The sequence below is a fragment of the Lissotriton vulgaris genome, unplaced genomic scaffold (assembly GCF_964263255.1).
Source record: "Lissotriton vulgaris unplaced genomic scaffold, aLisVul1.2 SCAFFOLD_8473, whole genome shotgun sequence".
In the NCBI taxonomy this organism is placed as follows: domain Eukaryota; kingdom Metazoa; phylum Chordata; class Amphibia; order Caudata; family Salamandridae; genus Lissotriton; species Lissotriton vulgaris.
The window spans coordinates 18,315-25,669 of NW_028255060.1; the positions used below are offsets into that span (position 1 = coordinate 18,315).

At 44.5% G+C, this 7,355-nt stretch overlaps 1 pseudogene; it reads left to right on the forward strand.

The window, feature by feature from the left end:
• Positions 1 to 6,004: 6,004 nt before the first annotated feature.
• Positions 6,005 to 7,151, forward strand: LOC147659258 (uncharacterized; annotated as a pseudogene).
• The last annotated feature ends 204 nt before the right edge of the window (positions 7,152 to 7,355 follow it).

Sequence of the window (7,355 nt, forward strand, 5' to 3'; positions counted from 1 at the left end):
ATTGTGGAGTTCTAACCAAGGAATACCTAAAATTACCCCAAAGGCTGGTGTGTCAATTAGATCAAAAACAGTCCGTTCTGTATGTCCATTATCAGATACGAGAAGTAATGTTTGAGTATGGAACCGTATTAAAGCTGACGAAAGTGCTGAATCATCAACCGCTCGCATTGTTTCTGGTTCTTTCTTGGGGACTTTGGTAAGATTCAATTTTCTTGCAAATTCCAAATCAAAGAAATTTCCAGTAGCGCCTGAGTCAATCAGAACCGGTATACTATTCCTTTGTTGATTAGTTAAGATCAACACTACTCTAATTGTAAAATGTCGAGGTACCTGATTAGTAATACTGGTTATATACTGTGAGATCTCTATGATATTTTCTCCCGAGGGGACGATCTCTGCAACCCTCGAGAACTCTAGTTTTCCGACTCCTGAAGAGGGTCTTGAATTGTGGCCATGAGCTTCTTTTTTACTGGTCTATTAGGACACTCTTTAGCAAAATGACCAGCTTTTCCGCAATATAAACATAGGTTGGCTTTTCTTCATCTATCCTTTTCATCCTGCGATAAGGGTCCTTTAATACCTCCTATCTGCATTGGCTCTACCTGTGAATTCTTATCTTCACTATTTTTCTTCTCTATCCTAAAGTGTAGGTTTCTAATACCTGATTTTGGTCTTTCTGTCCTTCTTTCGCCTAACCAATGGTCCAATTCGACTACAAAATCCTGAAACTCAGCAAAGTCATCTGGTAGATTCACAATATGTGCTAGGGAGTCTTTTAACTCATCTCAAAGCCCTCGATAAAACAATGATATTCTCTTTCCTTCTGGCCACTGTGTTTCAGCTAACAAACGATTAAATGTTGTTACATAGGAAATTAAATCTCGAGAGCCTTGACGCAAACTTAACAGCTCATTGTTGGATGCTTGGAGGAAAACATGCTTTGCAAATAAACTGGACATAGCGGTTTTAAAATGTGTAAGATTATGCAATAATGGGTCGTTTCTGTCCACCAAGGGGACAGCCCAACTTGCCGCCACACCTCCCAAGTACGAGATGATAAAAGCTACCTTGGTAGTGTCTGTAGTAAAAATATGAGGTTTGCACAAGAAGTGTAACTGACATTGACTCATAAAAGTAGTAAAATGTGAACTATCCCCAGTGAAACGTTCCGGGTTAGCTAAAGGGACAGGTTGTGGGGAAACAACTGTAATCTGAGCTGGTGGATTTTGGCCTAAACCTGATGTTTGAGTTTGGCCCTGAAATGGAACCCCAAATTTAGGTGGCGACAGAACAGGTCGTTTGAGTTCCCCTTTATCTCTCCAAGACGTGAACCCATCTCTAGTGCTATCGAGCTCTTCCCTACAATGATCCAACTCTTGTCTGAGGGATTGATTTTCAAGACGTAAATCTTGGATTTCGTCATTCATTTTACGCACCAACTCGGTCAACTGAGTTATATCCATTTTGACTCAGTATCCACGGGATAGTCAACTTCGAGAGGGAACTTGGACAGTTTTTCGGCTTCGCTTTCTGTCAGGAATGCCACTGCAAGAGTCCAGGTGTTCCGTCTCGAAGATGACTAGTCCCAATACCTCTAAGAACTAACAAGCGTGACAAGGAATGTAACACTTGACACAACCGGTTAGTCCCCAAAGGGAAAGGGAAGTGGGGAAGGGAAAGGGTAGTGGATGGGGGAAGGGAAAGCGAGAGAGAGAAAGAACAAACACTGGATCTCTTCTGAGACGACTGTCTGTTCTCTCCTGAAGTATTCTGAGCTTTCTTTGACCAGTTGTGAAATCTTTAACAAGCTAAACAATTGTGAGAGCAACATTAAGTAAGACTAGTTCCACAGTATCACAATGTCTTCTTTCTGTACTACTATTAATTCTTTTTGAGAAACTAATGTACATACCGATCACAAGTAAAGCTCATTCCCATACTTCTAGTGCCTATTTCAATGAGCTTCAGTAACGATATTACTTTTCTTACTTCACCTTGAAATCTAAACAGATTAAGCTTTATTAGCGGACTAAACTATTATCACGCTTTTAGAGTTGCTCTCTAAACCAAGTAACTGGTTAGTACAACAGAACTGAATCTTTTTGCATGCAAGGTGCTTGCTTACCTTGCACCAAAGTGTCGATCATTTACTGGGTCCTGTAGAAACAAAAAAAGAACACAGACCCAGGAAACCAATGCACACAAGGAACACACTTGTCTGAGTAGTTGGCAGTTTAAATGACACTGCTTCACTCTTTCTATGTAAACATTGATTCTCAAAAGAAAGTCTTTATCTCGATTTACAGCATTTATAAACAGTCAAGAAAATGTTTTTGCCAAGGTTTGTTTGAGGACTATAAGCATTAAGAACCCCCTTGAAAACAACGTCTTCCTCTAGAAAATGTTACTCGTTTGAAATGTTTTAGCCAAGGCTTGTTCCAAGTCTCTTGCAAGCTAATCTAGTCTTACTTGAAAAGAAACCGGAACCTGAATCCGGGGGACCGAATTGGGTGTAGAACAGGCTGGTCCGGCAGCAAATGCGCTCCTACGGCGAAACCGGAAGTCCGGGATTCGTCCGTGGTTGCTCTCGAGGATTGAAGGATCGTTCCAGGCGACGGGGAAACTCTGGCAGCAGACCTCCCGAAGGGGGAATCCAGGTGGGTAGAGTCGAGTTGCTCGGAGGCGACAACCAGAGGGCGGGGCAGGGAGCCGATGAAGCGTCAGGAGCTGGAGCCCTTGAAGCGGCGCTTTGACTGAGAAGCGAAGCGTCGCATCCCCAGTTGGCAAGCCTTTTATAGGCTCGTTTACACGTGTAGAAAGCGTCTGTTGAGCGCACCTGCTCAACGTGTTCCTATTGAATATTCATGACGACCTTCAGTTTGCAGTTACAACAAGCACGTCCCAACACATCCATGCCACAGAATATTAAACAAGCATTTCTAAAGTCAAGGCTCCATTACATTGTACTGTGTGTGGTTCAATTACATTGTATGCATTGTACAGTGTGTGAATTAGAATTTCATGACATGGAGAAGTTGGTGTAGACAGTCATCAGTGTGGGGACCGTGGCTGGTGTCGGGGGACCAAACACTGCTTAATAGGACACAATACAACCACAACAATTTGAGTGACCACCAAGTACTGGAGGAACGGGTGGAGGCCGCCACAATGGCACACATGCACAATCAAGCAGTGCACACCCACAATGGCTCTGGGTCATGCCCCTGATCTACACACTGTCACAATGTACAATGCCATGCTGTCTGTGGACACATCATAATATACCATCTCCCCTTCACATTGCTGGGGCACCGTCAAAACCCCCTGCAGAGAAATCCCAGCCACTCTTCACTGATGATAAGGAGGACAATGCCAGCATCAACACCCAAGCCCTCCAACACATCATGGACATTATCTACAACTCACCGCCAGGATCAGGGCAGCCCAGCTGCATTGTGGAGACCCCACCCACTACCCAAAGTACACAGCAAGAGGCACCCGCAGACCCGGCACTCTCCCATGACCTCCAGGAACAAACCATGGCATTCCAACGTGAGGTTCTGTGATTCTCGGACCGGACTCCATCTTGTCCGAGTTGTTTGTGACGCCATTTTTGTGTTGCCCTCACGTAGGCCCGTGGAGGTAACCGAACGAATAAAGTTGCATGGGCTTTGTTGTTCATGCACGTATTAACTAGGCCTTTTCTGACTTGTGAGTAAACTGTGGGACGCTGACCCCGTCACCTCAAACTGACCCTTTTGCGAAGCCAATTTCTCTGGCAGTCGTTGTCTGAGATTGCCAATCAATATTCAGGATATCGTTAACCTTAGTTCTATTGCACATATCTTATGCTATTCAGCATCTGAAATTGATACTTTTCTTATTCTTATGACTTTTCATTACATGGGTAGGGCTTTCAAGTATGGGTTTTGTCCGGCTTGTGGAAATCGAATTTGGGACATTCCTAATAATTAACTTATGGGTTGGTACAATGTAAATCGAGCTTTTATGATGTGATAATGTGTGGGAAAATGTATTTCATTTGTCAGTGTTTGTCGCAGTGGGTGTGCATTTATAATGAGCAAAATGTGGATAAAAAGTGATGTCTTGCTCTACAAAAGTTGAACAGTTTCCTGAGTTGTACACCGTGTTTTATTGCTGGGATTACTGTTACTAGCTGCAGCTAATAAATTTGATTTCTGACGCCATCCAGAAGTATTCCGTGTCTCTGTATACCAAGACAGGTGAATCTGAAGACTTTGGGCGTGCCCCTGGAGCCGCTGGGTTCTAAAAATCCGGTTCTTCAGTTGGTGCCCAGACGTGGGGCGACATCAGCGGTACCGGTCCAAGCACGAGGATCGTGAGGAGCCACGTGAGGAAATTCTGGAGGTAGGCCATCCACTTCATCGACCCCTGTATGTCGTCTGTGGTCCGAAGGTTTTTGCTGCGAGGCTTCCCGCTTTCCGACAGCTACGAAGGACTGCTGCCCTGACTGTCGCCCTGTCTTGGACCCTCGATTGATGATTTGTAGAGCGAGACAATAGACGGTCTTCTGGTGGCGTGACAGATATTTTGGTTAAGTATAAGTGGGTCGCTCCCACGACTTTGTTTAGTTTCTTGTTTTTTGATTCGGTTATTGCAATAGTCGAAGCAGAGGGGCTCGTATATTTGCGAGTGTATCGATAGTTGATAACCCCTTGAAGTTTGAAGCTAGATTAGTGAGCTATAACATGCCTGGTCTTAGCAGAATTAGGAAATAGTTTAGTTGTGGTTGCCACAGGGATTCCAGATTGGAGGATTCGTGTCCGATACCTCCGGTTGGATCTCCGATTTACGAGATCTATTCAAAACGTGGAGTGGGTCCCATCACCTATAATGAAGTATGGGTTCGCTATACGAAGAAAGATGGTGTTTTACGATGGCCCCAACATGGTAGTTTCAAATTAAATATTTTAGATAATCTGGAAGTTGCGCTATTTAGGAAGAAAGCCCGGCCGGCGATGTTTGATTCTTTCCGCCTTTGGCGTAAGGAAGCCAAACAGCGAGAAATTAAACAAGCAAAGAGAGATAGGAAAGATAAGAATATGTCAGTATTACAAGCTGCTAGGCAGTTTAAGGAAGTTGAGGAAGATCATGCGAGTGAAGTGTCAGATAGACAACGTTGCATGGCCATCGATAAATGGTATCCAGCCTTGCCGTCTTTCCTTTTAAAAGTGACTAAAGACCCTGAAAAAGATCCTTTGATGTCTCGTTACTGAGATTACCACCCCCTTATGTGCAGGGTGCTACTGCACCTCCATTACCCCCGGTTGTAGCACCCTTCATTGTTCAGCCCCCTGCTGTTGTTCAGCCACCCGTTGCTTCACAGATGGTTCTCCCTCCTACGGTGCAGCCCCCTCCAGGGCCGCCAGCTTTGCTACCAGTTTTGCCTCAAGCTCTTGTACCTTACATTCCTGTATCTCCGACTCCTGCTACTTCTGTCCCTACGCCTCTGTCACCTCAAACCACTCTTTCTCCTGTCCTTATGTCAACTTCTTCTCCTTCTGCTCGAAAACGAATGACTGAGACTGTTGCTAGTTTTTTGTCTCCGCTCTTTGGGTCACTGAATATGACCCCGGTTTCGGAACGTAAGCAGAGTCGTAGTCAGCTTCCTGGTCCCGAAGAGCGGGCAGTGTTGGATCTTTTGGCTCGTAGATGGGTTTTAAATGTTTCTAGGTATAATTTACAAGCGGTTATGGATGTTTTCTTAAAGTGGGATCCGCCTAAGCAAAGGTATGTCTTTGATGTAATATGTACTTTTCTTCGTCAGGAATGGGAAAATAATGAGTTGGGTCCGATTCCGCAGGAAGTGCTTGATGTTCAGTCCGAATTTGCTAAAGGGACGATAGTGGAGTCTGATGTTGAAGATGCCGTACAGACAGTACTTGTTTTTAGGTCAAGGCTTCCGCCTCAGACACTGTACGAGCCTGATTCCTCTGTTAGGAGGAAAGTGAAGTAGTATCCTATGAGAGAAGTTCCCCCTGTGTGGAGAGAGGACGTTGTTGCTAATGTTAATCAGGGAATTCAGGGTGTACCGGCTCATTTTCAGCGAGTGTGGGTGCATGTCCCTTGGAAAAGAGCAGAGGTCCTGGCTCTTAAGCAGACCTTACCTGACCCCCGTTAAAATCCTGCTGGTTATTACAAAGAGTTGTCTCAGACAATTGATGCGTGTGTTATGAATTTAGCTGACATAGATATGTTGATGGGTAATGTAGTTCCTCAACCTTTGTGGGCGAAGATCCGTCATGAGGATCATGCGCCAGAATTAGGAGATACTTGGGTTAATATTACTGCTGCAGATGGTCGGCAGGTAGGAGGTGCCAAACCTGAGCCCTTAGTTGCAGAATTACCTGGTAGGATTATTGATTTAATGAAAACTATGATGCCTCCTTTACGAGTGAATTGGGATAAGTTAGCAGCATGCAAACAAAAGAAAGACAAGAGTGTGTCTGATTTCTTCACTAGGTTTGAGGAAACATTCATTGATCATAGTGGTCAGGACATGAGTACAGAAGGTGGCCAAAGGTTGTTTGCGGACAAATTTGTTTTTAATTTGCTTCCCGAACTTTGTAATAAGTTGAAGGATTCTGAGAGTTCATGGGCTGTTTCTTCATCGGCCCAGATATTGGATACTGCACAATATTATGAGAATAGGGATAAGGATGAGAAGGATAAAGTAGAGAAGAAGACTAAAGACCTAAAGATGAAAGTTATTTTGCAGCAAGCTTATCCACCTCGCCCGAATCAGCCTCAGTTTCAGCAACCCCCACAGTTTTAGAGATTGATACAGAAGCCTGAGTTTTTCGCTCAGCGATTTCCGCCAGGCCCTAACGAGTGCGCTTATTGCAGAGAAGAAGGTCACTTCAAGAGTAGTTGTCTGATTTTGCTTCAGCGTGCAAATGGTGTATCTGGTCATAGAGGTTGTAGTGGTTTCCAACAAGCTCCTAGGGGTAGGGGACGTGGTTGTGTTTCCCCGGAATGAGCGTTCCTTTCCCCCTCAGAATTCTATGAATTGTTTTGATAGACAGAATGTTCCAACTGTTCAGTCTGCCCAGTACTACGCTGATGACTATTGTGTCGAGAGTGAGAGTGCTGGTTATAATGATAGTTAGGACATCCATGGGCAAAGAGAGGGAGTAGTGTCAGTTCCAGTAGACCAGAGTGGACCTTATGTTGAAGTGGTTACATTAGGTGTGGCAGAACCTTTTCTTTTGGATACTGGTGCGACGAAGAGTTCTATTATGCACTCTAAACTCCCTGGCGCACCTTTGTCTGGCTTGACCAATGTTTCAGTAGGATTTTCTGGCGCCTCAGTT